The sequence below is a fragment of the Anabrus simplex genome, chromosome 2, assembly GCF_040414725.1.
Source record: "Anabrus simplex isolate iqAnaSimp1 chromosome 2, ASM4041472v1, whole genome shotgun sequence".
Lineage (NCBI taxonomy): Eukaryota > Metazoa > Arthropoda > Insecta > Orthoptera > Tettigoniidae > Anabrus > Anabrus simplex.
Genome location: NC_090266.1, coordinates 830,015,527 through 830,038,228, shown reverse-complemented (window position 1 = coordinate 830,038,228; position 22,702 = coordinate 830,015,527). Strand labels below are relative to the sequence as shown.

Sequence of the window (22,702 nt, the reverse complement as noted above, 5' to 3'; positions counted from 1 at the left end):
ATTGCTAAGTTGTCAATAAAAACATACACATTTCAACATGTCTTGTTAAGTTAAAATTACAAAATAGGGATATCCATCTTAAAACACGGAGCATTTTAAACCAAATGTCGACACTAGATACATGTAATGTAGAGGTCTATTTGTAAGAAAAAATGTCTTGTGCACTAATGAAACTGATATATCAGAGATATTGTACACTAATTGTATAACAGGAATTCTCTAAAATTCACACTTTACATGCGAAACGCCAATTATAGGGTCATATGTTGGATGATGTTGGGTCCGACTCGTTGGCTGAGTGGTCAGCGTACTGGCCTTCGGTTCAGAGTGTCTCGGGTTCGATTTCTGGCCAAGTCGGATATATTAATCGCTTCTGAATAATCCTTCTGGCTCGAGGCCGGTAGCATGTGTCCATCCCAACACTCTCCTCACCATATTCAGACAACATACCACACTGCTAACCATTACAGAAACTCGCAATAGTGATTACATCTCTCCATATAGGGCTGGCGTCAGGAAAGGCATCCGGCCGTAAAACAGGGCCAAATCCACATGAGCGACGCAGTTCGCACCCGTAACCCGATAGGTGTGGGAAAAGCGCTATGAAAAGAAGAAGAAGAAGAAGAAGAAGATGTTGGATCACGTTGAAACTATTTTAGGAGGGAAGGTCCATAATATCCTTATTTCATGGATATGACATTGAAAAATTAAAAACCGACATCTAATCTATATTTTGCCATACGCAATACTTTGCATGCTGTGTACTTCATATCACACGACGTTTTAATAAATTTCTGGAACGAGGTAGGCTATTATATTTAAAAGCGTACGTTAATAGAAAGTTCATTAAAAAAATGTATTTATGAAAAAGGAGAATTACGGACTGGAAAAATTTACCAAGGATGTCTTCTACTATATCTACACTAATTCGATAAATTTCCAACTTCTTTGAAACAATTTAAGAAAAGACTAGGTAAACCGCTGATAGGTAATGTTCCCCCTGTACGACAGCCCTAAATGCAGATCATTGGTGATTGATTGGGAAATGGATAGGCACCAACTCAGAGCTTTGGCGTTATCCGGAAAAAATAAATACCAAGTACTGTACACTGAAAATATCATCTCGAAACTTTAAATTTGGATGTGTCAATGCACCCTAATTAATTACTTGTAACTACGAAATCATCATGATGATTACACTTGATCTGAATGTGAGCGCATCTGCTTTAATGTGATTTACATCCAGGCACAGAACACAAACGACACCGTCCTAATATATCATACTAATTTTGAAACCAAATTTCAAAAAGACATCACTACTCTAAGGTTCCCTAATAAATCTAAAACTACAAAAGAAACCAAACTGATGCGTGGCACATGCTCGTGTTTACATTTGAACAAACCGAACACGGCGCCATTTTAGTTAATATGGGTAGCTGCATTAAAGTCTAATGTATTGAAGATGGTCTTGCCACACCACCTTCTTCAAGGATCATGTAAGAGAAGTAGATGTTTCATTCCTGTATAATAAAGATTGTTGAGAAAACAAGTCATGGAAGCTCTAAAGGCATCATGATCTCTGCCTACATAAAGAAATAATGACCACGGTAGTACGCCGTAATAAATAAGAAAATGACAGCTGTTCATTTGTTAATTTCTTAATGTTAACAGATAACAGTTCTATTTCGACATGAAAGCAGTGTCACAAGCTATTCCCTTGTTTTTTACTTGAAAATTATAGATCAATTATTTGTATGTTGGCATTGCTTTTATTACGCAAACCTGTATCGTAGTTTCATCGTTCGCATTTTAATTTGCATCAATTGAATAAGGAGGGCATCGCCGATTACTAAAAATGATAATGCAACTTATACAAAAGCCTAAAAGACCCATACTTACGTAAGTCACAAACTAACATAACCTCATTCTCTCGTTAAACACTTTCTACGACTTTTATCTTTGTGAAAGGAAAAGGGGAGAAGCAAAGGAGGAAGTAAAACACAGCATAATGTACACAGTTTGTATTTGGAATTTATGCACACACATTTATTCAATACAGCGGGTCAGAAGCACGTAAATACACACACACACACATGTATACTGGCAACTACTAGTTCAAGGTGCGAGAAGCTTATGATAATAATACAATTTCTTCACAGTAAGAATGCGTATAATTCTAAATTCACTTCATACTCTTATAAGACTAAACGTGGAATAAAAGAAATTAATCTTCAATCAATCACTACTGATCTGCATTTAAGGCAGTCGCCCAGGTGGCAGACTCTCTATCTCTAGTTTCCCTAGCCTTTTCTTAAATGATCGCAAAGAAATTGGAAAATTATTGAACATTTCCCTTGGCAAGTTATTCCAATCCATAACTCCCCTTCCTATAAACGAATATTTGCCCCAATTTGTCCTCTTGAATTCCAACTTTATGTTCATATTGTGATCTTTCCTACTTTTAAAGACACCACTCAAACTTATTCGTATACTGATGTCCTCCCACGCCATCTCTCCATTGACAGCTAGGAACATACCACTTAATCGAGCAGCTCGTCTTCTTTCTCCCAAATCTTCCCAGCCCAAACTTTGCAACATTTTTCTAACGCTACTCTTTTGTCGGAAATCACCCAGAACAAATCGAGCTGCTTTTCTTTGGACTTTTTCCAGTTCTTGAATCAAGTATTTCTGGTGAGGGTTCCATACACTGGAACCATACTCTAGTTGGGGTCTTACCATAGACTTATATGCCCTCTCGTTTACATCCTTACTACAACCCATAAATACCCTCATAACCATGTGCAGAGATCTGTACCCTTTATTAACAATCATATTTATGTGATTACCCCAATGAAGGTCTTTTCTTATATTAACACCTACGTACTTACAATGATCCCCAAAAGGCACTTTCACTCCATCAACGCAGTAATTAAAACTGAGAGGAATTTTCCCATTTGTGAAAATCATAACCTGACTTTTAACCCCGTTTATCATCATACCATTGCCCACCGTCCATCTCACAACACTATCGAGGTCACCCTGCAGCCGCTCACAAACTTGTAACTTATTTATTACTCTGTACAGAATAACATCATCTGCAAAAACAGCCTTATCTCTGATTCCACTTCTTTACACATATCATTGATATATACAAGAAAACATAAAGGTCTAATAATACTGCCTTGAGGAATTCCCCTCTTAATTATTACAGGGTCAGATAAAGCTTCGCCTACTCTAATTCTCTGAGTTCTATTTTCTAGAAATATAGCCACCCATCCAGTCACTCTGTTTTCTAGTCCAATTGCACTCATTTTTGCCAGTAGTCTTCCATGATCTACCCAATCAAATGCCTTAGATAAGTCAATCACAATACAGTCCATTTGGCCTCCTGAATCAAGGATATCTGCTATACCTTGCTGAAATCCTACAAGCTGAGCTTCAGTGGATTAACCTTTCCTAAACCCAAACTGCCTTCTGTCAAGCCAGTTATTAATTTCGAGAATATGTCTAATACAATCAGAAAGAATGCTTTCCCAAAGCTTACATACAATGCATGTCAAACTGACTGGCCTGTAATTTTCAGATTTATGTCTATCACCCCTTCCTTTATACACAGGGGCTACTATAGCAACTCTCCATTCATTTGGTATAGCTCCTTCAACCAAACAATAATCGAATAAGTATTTCAGATATGGTACTGTATCCCAACCAATTGCCTTTAATATATCCCCAGAAATCTTATCAATTCCAGCTGCTTTTCTAGTTTTCAACTTTTGTATCTTACTGTAAATATCATTGTTATCATAGGTAAATTTTAATACTTTATTTTACCTTATTTTACTATATTTTAATACTCACATCCCCTATCTGGATATTATCCTTGTAACCAACAATCTTTACATCCTGCTTACTCAATACTTATGCCTCTTGAAGTCCCTCGCATACACACTCCCCTTGTTAATTAATGATTCACGGAATGTCCTTCTTTGAACCTGTCCCTGCCTTAAAGTACCTATACATACCCTTCCACTTTTCACTAAAATTTGTAAGACCACCGATTATGCTTGCCATCATGTTATCCTTAGCTGACTTATTTGCTAGATTCTATTTCCTAGTACGGTAAATTCCTTCAATTTCTCCTTCCTTCCATAAACATTTCTAACTCTATTTCTTTCCAGTCTGCGCCTTACACAGGCATCAAGTAGGCTACCCAGATCACATCAAATCACCAAATCCAGTCGCTTAAAATGTATATAAATCATATAATAAAATAGCACCGAAAGCAAATGCTTGCACTGTACCAACTAGAAGGTACAACTAACGGGATCAATGAAATTATACTTCAAAATTAGAAATATTAAGTACCGAACTTCAATCGAGCTAACAAATATCGGGACACACCCTAAGACCTTATTTTTTGGAGAATATTACATGGCATTTTATCATGTTGAAGTAGAGAAGAAAGTAACTTTACTCTATTTCTTCATCGTAACTTGATAATGACAGATCTTCTCTTGGCGAGGGCGACAGTCGGCAAATCACTTGCACCTTAAAGGAAATGCAGTATATATGAAAAGTGGGGTTCAGTTAATTCGTAGAAATCACGTTAGTCTCCACTGGCTTATGTGGAGAAGTTATAGGTTGATCGTTACCTCTCCAGACCAGATGTTTGGCAAAATGTCTAACTCATGCTTTATTCTTAAAAATTTAATAAAATAAATTTAATACAAACGATTTGTTGTTATAAGGTTGTACACAGCAGATATATTTATCCTGTTTTAATGTATAATGCTTATAAATGCCTAGTTGTCTCCTTTTTAACCAAATCAACATCGCACTGAAAAAACTAGTGAGTGTGTTTTTATTTAGTTTACAAAATTACGCGACACACACTCGCTGCAATACTATACCATCCTGTCCTTGAAGGTTCAGTTGCATCGTTACTATCTAAAGGGGCGGTCTATTGACATTGAACAGTTAGATTTCCTTCTTTGTAGAAAATGTATATTCATCGTGATTGAGAAAAGGGATGGGTAATAGAGAAGTATTTCCAGAAGGGTACACAGTCTATCGTAGAGACCGAGGAGATAAAAAGGGAGGGGGGTGTTAATTCTGGTCAAGGAAACTTATTGTTCACATGAATGGTTTACCGATGAAAGGGATGAAATATTAGGGATAAAATTAGTTTGTGATAATATGAAGGATGTGGGAATTATAGGAACATACAGGCCTAGAAGAGAGGAAAGGGACATGGAAATATTTGAGAAAATAATAGATTATACTCATAAAAACAATAATAAGGATATGGTAATAATTGGGGAAGATGTAAACTTGCCTGAAGTTGAATGGAATGGAGCTGCAAGTGAAGCCCATCAACAGAAACTGGCAAATAAGTTAATTTGGGAGGGAGGATTTACACAGGTAGTACAAGAACCGACTCGTCTCAATAACTTGCTAGATGTATTCTTGGTTAAACCATAGGAAATTGTTCATAAAACAGAGGTAATTGAAGGAATAGGTGACCATAAGGCTGCAATAATGGATGTAAGACTGGTACCAAAAAGGCTTAATAAGAGGGTCACACAAGACAAGAAATTGTACAGAAAAGCTAAAGTTGATGAATTTGGGACTTTCCTTAAATCACAATTCAGTTGTTGGATACCGGTAAGTGAAGGGAGTAATGTGGATACACATTGGGCTAAATTTAAAGGAATCATTTGGGAAGGAGAGAAGAGATTTGTACCTGTTAAGAAGGGTAAAATGACCTCACCGGGCGAGTTGGCCGTGCGCGTAGAGGCGCGCGGCTGTGAGCTTGCATCCGGGAGATAGTAGGTTCGAATCCCAATATCGGCAGCCCTGAAAATGGATTTCCGTGGTTTCCCATTTTCACACCAGGTAAATGCTGGGGCTGTACCTTAATTAAGGCCATGGCCGCTTCCTTCCAACTCCTAGGCCTTTCCTCTCCCATCGTCGCCATAAGACCTATCTGTGTCGGTGCGACGTAAACCCCTAGCAAAAAAATGACCTCAGACCCTGTTTATTATACAAGGGAAATAAGAAAATTAAAAAGAAAACGTAGAATAGTAAACAGAAAAATCAAAGAGTGTAGGGAGAGTAGAGAAACTAGAAAACAGCTAATGAGGGAACTGAATAGAGTGAAAAAGGAAGCAAAAGAGAATTATATGACTGGCATACTTCTGGAGGGTAATGACCACAAAGGGAAAATGAGAAAGCTGTATTCATATATCAGGAATCAAAAAGGAAAAGGAATTCAGATTCCTACAATGGTGGGAGAAGGGGGTGAACACTATTTAACAGATACTGAGAAAGCAAACCTATTTAGTAGGGAATTCAGAGATTCAGTAGATGATTGTCAGGAGTTGGAAACCGAAAGAGATGATAGTGTAGTGAAGTACACAACACACTGAATCTGCTTTAACTACACTTTATTTTACACCACAATTATCGCTACACAAATGTACAAAAACAGCTCACTCCATCTTTACTTTTTTCTGCCGCTTTTCTGTCGGCAAAGACGAGTTATCTACGGTTCTTAGTTCACTCAAAGTCCACTAGGGGCGGCCTACACCGCTCCCCTCCAGTAACCAAGTTACGATACAAAGACAATATAAACATAAACAAAATATACCATAATCACAAGAATATTAAATATATACAACATCATCTAAATAGCGAGTGGGGAACCTGACAGTCCTTCCACTACGTGATTTGGTTACCACTTTCTCCTTGCTGGGTTTGTCCGGGGAATCCGCGGTTGATCCATCAGGGGGGCAGAGTCCTTGCAAGACACCTGGTCGTTCTTCATGACGAGCTGTAGAAGTTTCATCATCTGCTGCTATGAAGTAGGCTGGTTTCAGGCGATCAATGGAGACATTCACAGATTTATTTTTATGGTAACCGTGAAATATTTATCAGTTTTGGCAGTTACCAGGAAGGGCCCTTCATATGGGGGTTGCAAAGGTTTTTTCACTCTATCGATTCTCAGAAATACATGAGTACATTTACTCAAGTCTTTATGGATGAACACAGTTCGGGAAGTTTTGTGCTTAACTTCCACAGCTCTGAGTTGCTGCATGTGCTGCTGAAGTTTGGAGACAAAAGTTACTGGTTCGGTATGAGATGGAGGGTTATCAAAGAATTCTCCTGGAAGCCTAATATGCGTGCCATACACCATTTGTGCAACTGAACTGTTCGAGTCCTCCCGGAGTGATGCGCGTAGTCCTAGCAACACAGTCGGAAGGGTGTCTGTCCACTTTATAGAGTTGTGGGCTTTGATAGCAGTTTTTATTGTTCGATGCAGACGTTCAACTTTACCATTGCTCTGCGGATGATAGGGTGTCGTGCGTTTAAGCTTCACACCACACAATTCGGAAAGATTCTTAAAGAGCTGACTTTCAAACTGTCGGCCTTGGTCAGTAACTAGATCTGCTGGGACTCCAAACCGCGTCACCCAATGATCATAAAATGATTTTGCTACCGTCTCTGCTGTTATATTTTGCAATGGTATTGCTTCCATCCAGTTGGTGAAGCGATCTATACATGTGAGGCAGTAGATATAGCCATCAGAAGGTGAAAGGGGGCCAACAATGTCTATGTGAACAGTGCTGAACCTCTCATCAGGTTCTTGAAAACGGCTGACTGGCGATTTGGTATGTCTTGTTATTTTGCTTTTTTGACATCCCATGCAAGCTTGCGTCCATTTTCTGACATCATCCTTGATACCAGGCCAGATAAACTTGGAAGTCATCAGCCTAACAGTAGTCTTTTTCCCCGGATGCGCCATGTTGTTTGCGAAATTCTTTTGGAATGTATGGCCTTATGTTGTTTGTGGAGGTATCACACCACAGTAACTTTCCAGAAGGCAGTGGGTAGCTCTTGAACACGAGTGACTGAGTTTCCTCTTGAAGTTGTTTAAGTTCACTGTCTTGACGTTGGCTTTCAGCGACTGTGTCGTAATCGATTACAGTCATAGATTCAATCCGTGACAGGTTATCCGCAACGATATTGTCCTTGCCACTAATGTGTTGGATGTTTGTTGTAAACTGGGAGATATACTGAAGATGTCGCAGCTGCCGTGGAGATGCCTTTTCATTTTTCTGATTAAATGCAAAAGTGAGTGGTTTGTGGTCCGTATATATTATGAAGTCTCTTCCTTCAAGAAAATGTTTGAACTGCTTGACAGAGAGGTAGATTCCTAACAGTTCACGGTCATAGGTGCTATACGCTCTCTGTGTATCGCTTAACTTCTTCGAAAAGAATCCGATAGGTTTCCATCCTTTCTCTTCATACTGTTGCAGGACACTTCCTACTGCAAAGTCACTTGCATCTACTGCCAGGGCCAGCTGGTATGTTGGGTCTCGAAGTGTAAGCAGTGCTGCATTTGCCAAGTCCTGCTTACATTTTTCAAATTTTGTGATAGCTTCTGGTGTCCAGTTAATTTGTCGCTTATCTTTCTTTTTAGCACCTTTGAGATAAGCATGCAAAAGAGACTGCGTTTCTGCTGCATCCTTGAGGTAACGTCTGTAGAAATTAACGGTACCTAAGAATACACGAAGGTCATGAACTGTCTGTGGTAGTTTGTAGTCAACAATCGCTTTCACTTTATCTGGTAAGGGTCTGGAGCCTTCTGTGGTGATTAAGTGTCCCAAGAATTCCACTTGCTCTACACCAAGAACGGACTTTGAGACATTGATTCGGAGGCCAAATTCATGTAGCTTCTCAAACACAATCTTAAGTTGCTCACGATGTTCCTCTACTGATTCTGAAGCAATTAGGCAGTCATCAAGATATGGAAAAAAAGTCTAGGCCTCTAAATACCTCATTAATGAAACGTTGGAAGGTGCTTGGTGCATTACGGAGTCCAAACGGCATCACATTAAATTCATATAAGCCAAATGGAGTGATAATAGCGGTTTTAGGTTTATCTTCCTCTGCTACAGGGATTTGGAAATATGCCTTGAAGAGGTCGAGCTTGCTAAATATTTTCTTACCCCTCAAAATATGTTGAAAATCTTCAATCCGAGGAATTGGATATCGGTCTGGGATAGTTTGTGCGTTCAGTCGTCTGTAATCACCGCATGGTCGAAAAGTTCCATCCTTTTTGAGGACCAGTTGGAAAGGATTAGCCCATTGCGACTTTGATGATCGAATAATTCCACTGTTTTGCATAAACTGGAATTCCTGTTTAGCAATGTGTAGCTTCCGAGGATCCAGCTGTCTGGGCTTGCAATAAACTGGTTGGCCTTCAGTTGGGATGAAGTGTTGAATGTCGTGTTTGATTTGAGTAGGTAGTAAATTAGGTTTCGTTAAATCTGGGTAACTGGATAAGAGATCGGCAAACTTTTGTGCATTTGACATTGTGCTAACAACATTATCAGCTGTGATGGCTGTTACTTCACCCATGACAGAGAGTTTAGTCTCGCCATCAATTAACTGATTTTATATAGGTCAATTAGTAAGTTGAACTTCTTCAGAAAATCAGCACCTAATATGCCCTTGCCAATTTTAGCTACTATGAAAGGCCATTGGAATTGTCGACGGAGTCCCAAATCAATATTCAGTGTTCTAAGTCCATAAGTTGGGATTTCTGTGCCATTAGCTGCAAACAGTTTAAAATCTGGGTCACAGTTTCTGTTACTGGAAGTGACAGGGATTATTGAAACATCGGCTCCACTATCCACTAGGAAGTGCAAACCCGTGTTTTTGTCACGTACAAATAAACGGGGTTTACAGCAATCCTTAATACTTTCAGTAGTGGAGCTTGCTGCCAACTCTACTACTGTTTGGTGTTTTCCGAAATTTTTCACGAGCATGGAGGCTTGCATTTGTCAGAGAAGCACTTATTACCAAATCTGAAGTGGTAGTAACAGTACTTTCCGTTTGGATCGTACTTCTTTTTGCTTCGGTTTCGGCTCGAACTTCGACTGCGGGGCCTAAAAGTGCGCATTGAAGCTACATGTTGCTCTAGGGCGGCTATCTGTGCAGAGAGTTTCGTGATAGCGTCGTTACTTACGGACGCATCAGTACCGCTATTTTCCACACTGTAAAGTTTACTGCAGGGATTCATTTCAATGATTTTGTCGGCCATAATTGCGATTTTTTCCAAGTTTTCGTCCGATACGATTAGAAAATGTTTGATAGGGTCCGGTAATTTCTCAAGCCACAAGGTACGAAGCACTTTTTCGGAAACATTCACGCCTGCTAAGGACTGAATTTTCCTTAAAAGCTGACTAGGTTTCAGATCGCCTAATTCTAGGCCTGTTACCAACCGTTTTATTTGTTTATCTTCGCTTTCCTGGAAGATATTTAGAAGGCGTTCTTTAGCCGCGGAATATTTATTCAGTTCCGAACTTTTGATAATGTCCCAAATGTTTTCGAGATATTTAGGTTCGAGCTGAGACACGAGGTAGTTAAATTTAGTGTCCTCTTGGGTAATTCTTGAGATAGAAAACTGAGCTTCTACTTGAAAGAACCATATTTCAGGTTTTTCTATCCAGAAAGGAGGGATCTTGATGCTTACCTTGTTAGCTTCACCCACCATGTGTCCTGAATGAGATTAGTTTGCCGTTGGCGTACCTGTCATGTTTACACTATGAGTGTTTGGCTGTTGTTATGGTGATCTTTGGAAGAAAAAAAACAATATGGCGGACGGACTGTAATGTGTGAAATTGTATTTTCGTAATATAGTGTTTATTTTATAGCAGTTGTGAGTGTTTATTATGTGATCAACTGGTTATACCTATACCGGGTAGGCATAGGTCCCTAACAAATTGTGGCGACCCTGCCAGGATACGTATTAATTTATACGACTTGAAGATTGTGTTGAAATGGAGAAGGTAACGAAAGCTCGGAGGCCGGTTAGAGCAACTTTTACGAAAACGTACAATTTGCTCTTGCAAAATTTAAGTCAAGAAATACAAGACGGCATTCATGAAGACACGTTGCAATCCTTGATAAATAAATTGGAAAGGTTAGGAAAGGAACTGGCACCGTTGGACGAAAAAGTGTTAGATTTGTTGCTGGAAAGAGAAGGAGACGACGAGTATGACCGTGAGTACGAATCTATAGACAGTTTTAGAGACAAATTAGATGATGCAAGACAAAAATATGCCCTGTGGTTACAAGATAATAACGCCAATGTGTTGGAAGTAGTGTCAGGTAGATCAACTGTATCAGCTGAGAGTAAAAACAAAAGGCAATTGAAATTACCAAAGATAGAACTCGTGAAATTCGATGGAGAGGTTAGGAATTGGTTGGAATTTTGGGGACAATTTCGGCGCATCCATGAGGACTCTGAAATTGAGGATGAAGATAAATTTCAATACCTAATCCAGTCCACGAAGGTTGATAGCCGAGCTAGAGATTTAGTTAGCAGTTTCCCCCCCACTGCTGAAAATTACTCTAAGGCTGTAGAATCCCTTAAGGGTAGGTTTGGAAGAGAAGATTTATTGACCGAATTCTATGTCAGGGAGCTCATAAGTCTTGTAGTAAAAAATGTTTCTCAGACAAGGGAGAAGCCTATGCTTGCTAGCTTATACGACAAGTTAGAAGCACAGCTGAGAGCTTTAGAATCAATAGGCGTTACTCGAGATAAGTACGGCTCGATGCTCTTTCCGTTAGTAGAATCTTGCTTGCCTGAGGAAGTATTACGTGTCTGGATGAGGAGTTCATCAACGACTAAAACGGATCAGGATAATGGACATGCTGACAAACTGACCGCGTTACTTGGTTTTCTGAAGGGTGAAGTAGAGAGTGAAGAGAGAATTACATTCGCTCAAGCTGGTTTTGGACTATCTAATAAATCGAGGAATGCTAAGATTAAAGAACGGGAGCGGGAGGAGCAAGGTTTAGCTACTGCTAGTGTACTTTTCGCTGGAAAAGGAAACAGTTTGGAGTGTGTCTTCTGTAATAAATCGCATGACAGCAAAGGGTGTCATCTAGCTCAAGAATTGAACTTAAGGGATAAACATAAAAGGTTGTCAGAGAATAAAGCTTGTTTTTCATGTCTGAAGGTGGGACATAGGGCTGCTAATTGCATTACGAAACTAAAATGTCTCGTGTGCAGTGATAAACATGAGGCTATTATGTGTCCCAAATTAGATGTAAATAAAGGGGGTTATAAGGGTGATGAGAAGAACCAAGAATGGGGTTCAAAGTTGTCAGGTGGCCCAACTGTAACCCTCAACACCCAAACCAGTAATGTTTCTGAAGTACTGTTACAAACTCTTGTAGTTAGGTTAAATCATCAAGGAAAAGAAAGAACTGTACGGGCATTGCTGGATACAGGCTCGCAGAGATCCTATCTATTGGAGAAAACTGCCGTGGAAATGGGGTATATTCCATCAAAGACTGAAAAAATTGAACACAAGCTTTTTGGGGGTGCTTCAATCGGTGCAAACGATCATAACCTGTATGAGATAGCCATTGTCAACCTACGTCATTCAATTTCTCAAAACATTAAGGTGCTGGGACAAAAGGTAATTTGTGGTACAATCCCACGTTTAAAAGGGGGTCCTTGGATGGATGAGATCAGAGAAAAGAAAATTTGGCTCTCTGATTATGGTCCAGAGCCATCGGAGATTGAGTTACTCATTGGTGCAGACATCGTGGGAAGTTTATTGACCGGGGAAACAGTCAAGTTGAGGTCTGGTTTGGTTGCTGTTAGGACCACATTTGGTTGGACAGTGATGGGACAGCTCTGGAAGACAACTGAGAACTCTAACACAGTGTCTATGGTGAACTCTCTGTTTGTGAGAACGGCTTCTTTGGGTGAACTATGGAACTTGGAAAGCATAGGAATTTGTGATCCGACCGAGACGTTGTCGAAGAAGGAGATTGAAATGGCAACATTGAAACATTTCCAAGAAAATGTTAAGATAGATGAGGAAGGACGATATGAAGTCGCGCTTCCATGGAAAGAAGATCAGCAGCTATTGTCAGACAACAAGGATGTTGCATTAAAAAGACTGGTTTCTACAACACACCGCTTAATCAAGGAAGAAAATTTCGAGAAGTACCAGCAGGTGCTCCATGACTGGCAAGATGAAGGGATAATTGAAGAAGTTGGTCAAGAAAGCTCTCAGGATGCTGGGTACTTTATACCACACAGAGGAGTTTTTAAGGAAGGATCGACTACAGCAGTGAGGCCGGTGTTTGATGCTTCATGTAAATCGAAAGGAGGACTTTCACTCAACGACTGTCTGGAGAAGGGACCTAATCTATTAGAAGTAATTCCATCTATTTTGAACCGGTTCCGTTTAAACAGGATTGGCGTGATCTCAGACATAAAGAAGGCCTTTCTTCAAATCGCAGTCGCTGAAAGGGATCGAAACTTTTTGAAATTCCTGTGGTGGGAGAATTTTGCTGAGGGAACTCTTAAAATATACCGCCACAAACGGGTTGTTTTTGGAGTTAACTGCAGTCCGTTTCTACTTGGAGCGGTATTGGATCTTCATTTAAAGAACAATTCGTGCTTCCGTGAAACCGCAGATAAACTGAGAACATCTCTGTATGTGGACAACTGCGTCACTTCCGTGAACACAGAAGAAGAACTTAAACAATTTGTGGATGAGTCGAGGCAGCTACTGTTGCAAGGAAAATTTGACCTAAGAGGGTGGGAGTACACCAGGTTGACTCTGGAGGATGAAGTACCTAAAGTGACACCTGTTTTGGGTTTGTTGTGGGACCCCGTAGCTGATCTTTTGTCATGTAAAATGGTGAAGTTGAATGACTCTGATGTTCTCACAAGGAGGACAGTTTTGTCAATGACTCAAAGTATTTTTGACCCAATTGGTTTTACGTGTCCGGTTTCCATTGTACCTAAGATTTTACTACAGGAAAGTTGGAGAGAGAAAGTAAGTTGGGATAGTCCGTTAAGTGAAGACGCCCAAGTCAAATTCAATAAGTGGTTGAAGGAGTTGTCCTCTGTTGCTGAAATTAAAGTGCCTAGAATATTTTCTAGTTGTGAGGACAAATCGTCATGGAGTATGCATGTATTTTGTGATGCCAGTCAAGTGGCTTATGCAGCCGTTATTTTTTTAAGATCTTTCAATGGAAAAGAGTTTGAAGTGCGACTGGTCGCAGCAAAATCAAGGGTAGCCCCCTTAAAGAAAATAACGATACCGAGACTGGAGTTATTAGCCTGCACTATAGGCTCACGTCTCGCTTTTTCTGTGAAAGAAAGTTTGAATCTGACGGACATCCCGGAGTACTATTGGAGTGACTCTTCTTCTGTGCTATGTTGGATAAGAAGAGAGGAAGCTTGGGGAGTGTTCGTCACTAACAGAGTGAAAGAAATTAGATTATTATCTAATCCTAAGTGTTGGTTTCATCTACCAGGCACAGACAACCCAGCAGACCTACCTTCGAGAGGTTGCTCTGCTTCGCAGCTGATTTCTTCTCGTTGGTGGGAGGGACCCGCTTGGTTAAAGTTGGAAGAGAACAGGTGGCCATCGCGCATTGTAGAAATTAATGAAGAGGAGGTCAATACAGAAAGAAAAAAAGGCCTTGTTACGACTACTATGCTTGTCTCCCAGGGAAAGCAGTGGTATTTAAGATTCTTTTCTCAGTATTCAAGAATCTTCAGAATGGTGGCCTGGATGCTGCGGTTCATCAACAATGCGAGAAAGGACGTAGAGCAGAATGTTGCTTCTGAATTGGATTGTTTGGAAATTTCAATGGCGGAGAGACGACTGTTGAAAATTGTTCAAGAAGAGAACTTTACTGAAAGGGACAACCAACAAACATTGTGCCTTTTCAAAGACCAGCTGGGCCTCGTCAGGGTTAAGACAAAAATCACCAACAGGAAGGATGAATACGATTTCCGTACACCTGTTTTATTGCCATCAAATCACCCTCTGACTGAGGTGATAATCAGAGAACACCATTTGAGAGCTTCTCATGCTGGTGTTCAGATTCTACTCGCCATACTGCGGGAGCACTACTGGATACCAAAGGGAAGAAGAACAATTCGCAAAGTCATCAGGAAATGCATACAATGTAGAAGATTCGAAATGAAAAGATCAGTTCCTGAAACGCCAGCCCTTCCAGACGATCGTGTAAGAGATGCAGGTGTATTTGAAGTGGTAGGAGTCGATCTTGCCGGACCACTATTTCTAAAATCCAAAGACAAGGCTTGGATTGTGATATTCACATGTGCAGTTGTTAGAGCAGTCCATTTTGAACTAGTAATGACTTTGTCGACTACAGGGTTTTTACTTGCCCTTAGGCGCTTCATAGCCCGACGAGGCAGGCCTCGTGTGATTTATAGTGACAATGGGACAAATTTTGCTGGGGCTAACAAATTGTTCGGCAACATTGATTGGAAAAAAATAGGTGCGGAAACATCGGTTACTAGAATCGAGTGGAAGTTTAGTCCTCCTTCAGCTCCTTGGTGGGGTGGATTCTGGGAGCGCATTGTGCAAATGGTCAAGAAACTATTAAGGCGTGTTTTAGGCAAGGCTATCTTGACATATGAGGAACTGTTGACTGTTATTGCTGATTGTGAATCCGTAATTAACTCCAGACCCCTCACCTACATTTTAGAAAGTCGTGATGAATTGGTGCCTCTAACTCCGTCAATGTTTCTTCAGGACATTCCCATGGTTGGTACTCCAGATTTAGACAAACTAGATCAGGTCAGTCTATGGTTGGTACTCCAGATTTAGACAAACTAGATCAGGTCAGTCTCTCAAGAAGATTTCAGTACCTTCAACAGCTGAGGAATGAACTGAGGAGAAGATTCCGACTGGAATATCTGGGTAGCCTTCTGTGCTGTCCATCGGGCAAGGAGCCTGATCGGCATTGGAAGGTATGAGATGTGGTCATCATTGGTAGTGATGACAAGAGAAGAATCGACTGGCCCCTGGGGAGAGTGACAGCTATATTTCCAGGTAAAGACAAAGTGATCAGGGTAGTTCGAGTGAAGACATCCTCAGGAGAACTCATCCGTCCTACGAGGCACCTTTATCCATTGGAGGTTGAAGGTGGGAGTGAGGAGATGGCCTTACCCAGTGATACGGTTCCTGAGACATTAAGTCTCGGCAGCCGCAACTTCACCAGGAGTGGAAGAAGAGTTAAAATACCTTCTCGCCTCTGTCTGTAAACATTGTGTTTTGATTGGTATCAAAAGGTGGGAGTATGTCATGTTTACACTATGAGTGTTTGGCTGTTGTTATGGTGATCTTTGGAAGAAAAAAAAAACAAGTATGGCGGACGGACTGTAATGTGTGAAATTGTATTTTCGTAATATAGTGTTTATTTTATAGCAGTTGTGAGTGTTTATTATGTGATCAACTGGTTATACCTATACCGGGTAGGCATAGGTCCCTAACAGTACCCGTTGTGTTGTTTTAATCCATTGTTCTTCACGCTTACACTACCCTTATGCACTTCGCGATGTTTATTGCGCACTTCCGTCACTGAATCACGTCGGGGTCACCAATTATGTAGTGAAGTACACAACACACTGAATCTGCTTTAACTACACTTTATTTTACACCACAATTATCGCTACACAAATGTACAAAAACAGCTCACTCCATCTTTACTTTTTTCTGCCGCTTTTCTGTCGGCAAAGACGAGTTATCTACGGTTTTTAGTTCACTCAAAGTCCACTAGGGGCGGCCTACAATAGAGAGGGAGAGAGACAGAGGGAAACAAGAAGCTTCTCATTCACAAATGAAGATATTTTCAGAGAAATCCAACTGCTTCAACAAGGAAAACCAGCTGGAAGTGATCAAATTACTGGTGAGGTGTTAAAGACAATGGGGTGGTACATAGTGCCTTATTTAAAATTTATCTTTGACTATGTCATAAATAATAGTGTAATACCAAAGGAATGGAAGGAATCTATAATAATACCAATTTATAAAGGAAAGGGTGATAAAAGGAAACCAGAGAACTACAGACCAATCAGCCTGACCAGTATAGTTTGTAAAATACTGGAGAGTTTAATATCAATGTACATCAGAGGAATATGTGATGATAAAAATTGGTTCATGAGGAGCCAGTATGGATTTAGAAAGAAATTTTCTTGTGAGGCACAACTGGTGGGATTTAAGCAGGACATATCAGATCAATTGGATTCAGGAGGCCAGTTAGATTGCATAGCCATAGACCTTTCCAAAGCCTTTGATAGAGTGGAACATGGAATATTATTAAAGAAATTGGAGAGAATAGGATTGGACGTAAGCGTTATACGTTGGATAAGAACATTTCTAAATTCAAGGGTTCAGAAAGTCAAAGTAGGACATAATGTATCGCAGGAAGAGAAAGTTTTTAAGGGAATTGCACAGGGTAGTATAATCGGTCCGTTACTTTTCTTAATATACGTAAATGACTTAGGGAATAATATAACATCAAAAATAAGATTGTATGCAGATGGCGTAATTGTTTATAAGGAAATAAATAACATTGAGGATTGTTCAGAATTACAAAGGGACCTTGAGAGTATCCAACAATGGGTTCAAGAGAATTATATGAAGGTTAATGGAGGCAAATCAACTGTTACAACATTTACAAACAGGAGCTTTAAAACTGAATTTGAATATACTTTGGATGAGGTAGTTATCCCAAAAGATGGCAAGTGCAAATGCTTAGGTGTGAGATGTGAAAGAAATTTGCACTGGAAAGGTCATGAGGATGACATTGTTGGGAAAGCATACAGATAGTTACATGTCATAATGAGGCTACTTAAAGGATGCAACAAAGAACTGACAGAGAAAAGTTACTTAAGTATGGTTCATCCATTATTGGAATATGCAAACAATGCTTGGGATCCTCACCAAGAATACCTAATAAAAGAAATAGATAGTGTGCAGAGGAAAGCAGCAAGATTTGTAACAGGGGATTTCAGAAGAAAGAGTAGTGTATCAGAAATGTTAAAGGAACTTGGGTGGGAAATTTTAAGTAAGAGAAGGGAGAAAACTAGACTTATATGATTATATAGAGCCTATACAGGAGAAGAAGCATGGGGAGACATCCGTGAGAGGCTTCATTTGGAAAATAATTATATCGGCAGGACTGACCACAAATATAAAATTAGAAGGAATTTTAGCAGAAGCGATTGGGGTAAATATTCATTCATTAGGAAGGGTGTGAAGGAGTGGAACAGTTTACCAGGGTTAGTGTTTGATCCTTTTCCAAAATCTGTACAGATATTCAAGAAGAGAATAAAGAGGAACAGAGAAAATAAATGAAATATTAGAGAGCATTCGACCAGTGCAAGTAATGTAAATAAAAAGTCTGTGTGAATAAATTAATTCCATCCCCTTGTCTAAGGAGTTTGGACAGCCAAACTAGGGGACTGCCTGTAGGGGTGAAGTACAGTGGGGAATTCGAGGGCCCTGGGACCGCTACGGTAGCTGTAAAAGCCCTTCAGGAACTCTGAAAATTGGTGGCAAAAGGGGCTCTGGATAAGAGGCAGCAGGTCGTTATGCTACTTAGGTTCCAGAATGGGTAAAAAAAGTAAATAAATGCAATGTAAATTTTAAACTTATACCAGTTGTATAGTGTCATTTCAAGTAATTCCACATACTGTATATCAGTTGACTATATTTGTAAGTAGTACAGGATATATTATAAGTAGAATTTTGTAAACAATATAAATTTGTTAAGGATGAGCTGTGTGTTTAATAGAAAAATTGTTAGCGTAAATTGTATAATATTGTATTATAGGAAAATTTTCTTCTTGTTAATTTAATATTTAGTGCTTGACAATAATGTATTTTAGTGTACCATTTACCACCGAGGACCTCATTTGCAAATAAAGAGATTTTGATTTTTTGATTTGATTTTGAAATTTTTTGTATATAAAAATGTAGTTCTTATAGCAAATTATATATTTTTTTCTGTTAAGACCAAATAAGAAAAACATTTATTAGAGTAGTAATGCCCTAATTATGAAAGAACTTAAATTGAAATTTACATTCAAGTATACTACTTTTATTTTAACTGCCCGTTTTTCAGATATCTCGTGCATATAATAGTGCATATTCTTAAAATACTTTTGAGGATTTCCATGCCTATTTTGCAATTTTTAATACCTAACATTGATCTCTAGTAATCACAATCCGTCAGCAGTTCAAGCGGATATTGGATCAGAGCAGCTGCTACAGTACTCACCTTCTATGCCGAGGGCTCATTGATGGAATTCTATAAGAGACCCTTGTTACATCTTTACCATCAATTGCCTTCTTCATGACCACTGTTATAGTTATGGACAAAATTCTGAAGGAGACAGAGGTAAATTATGGGACACGGAGCTGAAGGTAATAATGTTTAAAGATGATTTTTCGGTGTAGAAAGCAAAGAGAAGAAGTACGAGGGCACCTCCATATGTTGAGTGAAATTACTGAACATTATGGAATAAAAATGAGCATGGAAAGGAGTAAGACAATGGTGATGACTAGAGGAGAAAGGGAAAGGAATTATACAAATAAACAGATAAAACCTTTAAACTGTTTCTCAGACCAGGGAGATTTTATCCGGTGAAGGAAATTTTCGATTAATGTGAGTGGGTTGGCAGCCGTTGCCTATACTAGGAACTGTTCCGACATTCGTCTTTGTGCAGGAGAATAGAAAATCACGGAAAACCATCATCAGGGCTGCCGATGTTGGGGACCAGCTCAATAGAATATAATTCTGTTTAATATAGATGAGGACAGGGGCCAAACAATTTATGGAATCAGTACCACCAGACGTACACTCACCCAGCAAAAGGGCGCGCGGTTTACGTTACGTAGCTATCAGGTTGGTATCTGTAATACAGCCAAATAATTCAAGTGTTAACTTAACGAATGGGCGTAGTTTCGCGCAATAATAGCGATAAGTTATACATTTCCTGTAAAAATGCGCGTTCGTTTTTCCCGTACCAACTTCAAAAACGCCCTTGTCATTCAATCGGAGGTTCTCCGGAGGCACTGACCTGAAACGCCCAGAGCCTCCGCTATGTAAACAACCGCTCCGTTAACAGCACTGTGTGTCCTTTATAATTATTTCATACTGCAACAAAACAGACCTCGGTAGAATTGAAAGAAATGGACTCCCTAGTCGCTAGTCGACACGTATTTACGAAATGGAGAAGGCCCGCGTTTGACTATTCGCATACTCAGCACAAGCAACATCCAGCTCCGTTTACCTGTGGGCCTACGACACGCTGCTCGCCACGCAATGCGGGTACAACGCTCTCGAGATCTCTCGAAATTTCTCGCAAGAAACAGTGCCTGCGATAGTCTCGAGAAATCTCGAGACCCCGCCTCAGACCAAGACCAACTACAATATATCAGACCGTAATGCAGCTATCAATATTAGCTAAAATGGCGCCCCGATCGGTTTGTTCAAATGTAAATATGAGCACGTGCGAAGCATCAGTTTAGTTCTTTCTGTTGGTTAGGTTTGATTAGGAAACGTTAGTGTAGTGATATTTTTATTGAAATTTGGTTTTAAAACTATTTCGATATATTAGGACGTGTCGATCGTATTGTGTGCCTGGGATGTAATTCATATTACAGCAGATGCACCCATAATCAGATCAAGTGTAATTAATGCATCGTAGTTACAAGGAATTTATTAGGCTGCATTAAATCATTCGAGGATAAATTTGACAATAGAGGGGATGTTTTCCACGTACTTGACGAGGTATTTCTTTCGGATAAGGCCAAAACTCTGTGTTCATGCCAATCCTAGTACTTTCTCAATTACTATATCTTTTGAGGTTTTTAGAAGTCAGGTTAGAAAAATTGACAAAGCTACTGTATTTATTTTATCTGTGAATGAAGATTATATTCTCTTTGTTAAATTAGAGGGCAAGATATCAACTGATATACTGTCACTTACAGTTCGTATTTACGTTGCCAACGATTTGGGTGTTAAAGTGGTTTATACGAAAATGCATATGCCACTTCGAATCGGTTCTCCTATTGATTGTCTGAAGTGAAACAGATGTATAGCAGTTTAGTCAATCATGATCAGAATCATTGTTATGAAAGAATTGAAATTCGCGACAAGGTTATGTTACTAATACATTTCTTGAACGAGGTAGGCTATTATATTTAAAAGCGTACGGTAACAGAAAGGTCATTCAAATAAATGTATTTCTAAAACCAGTAATGATTTATAGAAGAAGAATTACGGTCTGTAATAATTTACCAAGGGTGCCCCCTACTATATCTACACCAATTCAATAAATTTCCAAACCCTTTGAAATCACTTAAGAAAAGATTAGGTAGGCAATTGATACATAATCTGCCACTTGGACAACAGCCCTAAATTCAGATCATTGGTGAATGATTAATTAATTTATTGATTGACTGAATTGAAACTGCCGCAGTTTGAGACGCATCATATATTCCCCTAGGAATGTTATTTTAGAATGCAATCATATATTACCTCTTTCCTGGACCATACTAAAATAGTTCATAGAAAATATTTATATTTGCAATTATCGACATATTGCTTATCTAAATATAGGTTATTTCTAGATAGTATTGGTCTACTACACAAAGTCAAGAAATCTGTTAGTTACTATTGACAACTTAGCAATTTAGTGCGATAATCAAAAGGTTATGTTTATATATCACAGGCGTGTTTACATTGAACCGATGCGTCGGCCATGTTGATTTTGTAATAAGGTCTGATATTAGATGGTGGGAATCAGCTGGTGGCGGATCGCGAGTCTCCTCCCTCCACCGGCAAGTTAAGTGTCATAAATACATCATCATCTCCTACATCTGCATTATATTTGTGTAGTGGTGAGGATTCAGACAGACCCTCCAATAGTTCTTCAACAGCAGTAAGAACTTCCTTGTCAAATGCTCATGCATCTGCTGCTGTCTGGAACGTAAAACCGAACATCTTGTCACTAGTTTTCCAGTGGTGGAATGTAGGCATCGCCTTTTTGTACTCAAAATCATTCTTAATTGTACAACTCAGCACAACCAATTGGTCTAATATTCGTTTTCCAAATTTGATTTCATCCAGATCACAAGATATTGCACGTTTCCGGACAGACACGTTGGATATATCCCCTCCCCCATGGGGACCCAGCCACCCATGCTGTCGTCGCGCATCATCATCTGCGCTCGTACACGAACCAGATAGTCCCCGTCTTCATATGCCTCTGTCATGATTTGCAGAGAAAAATGTCTTACTTTTGCCCCATTTTATGCTTATTTCCGCCATTTTAAAGCATATAAAATACAGCAGCCACAACTCGCAAAAGACAGGAAGAAGCCTCTATGAATATCATCTAAAAGCAGTCGGTAACAACAAGACGTTCAGAGTAGGAATACCGTTCTAACTGAGAGAGTTAATATAACAACCACACTTCTGGCCGAAAGGTGTGTTAGTAAGGCGATTTCTTTTACGAGGAAACCAAAGAGAAGGCATACGGCAATAGGCAGGAAACATGTAACACATTGAAAGTGATGACATGGAACGCTGAAGGTGCAGTAAATGCATTCGATATGTTATCAAACGATGATATAGTGGACTTTGATTTGATCATTCTAACAGAAACATTTCTAACTAGAGAGTGGAATATTCCTACTTGTTCTACGATGCATGTTTTTGCCACTCAAGGACAAACTGGTAGACCAGTGGGAAGAATCTCATGCCTTCTCAAACCCAAAATGGCCCCCTTTAAATTGCTGTACGAAATATCAGAGATGATAATAGTCGAAAC

General features: G+C 39.5%; 1 pseudogene; it reads right to left on the bottom strand.

The window, feature by feature from the left end:
* Positions 1-21,672: 21,672 nt before the first annotated feature.
* LOC136863703 (sprouty-related, EVH1 domain-containing protein 2-like) lies at positions 21,673-22,145 on the bottom strand (annotated as a pseudogene).
* Between the last annotated feature and the right edge of the window lie 557 nt (positions 22,146-22,702).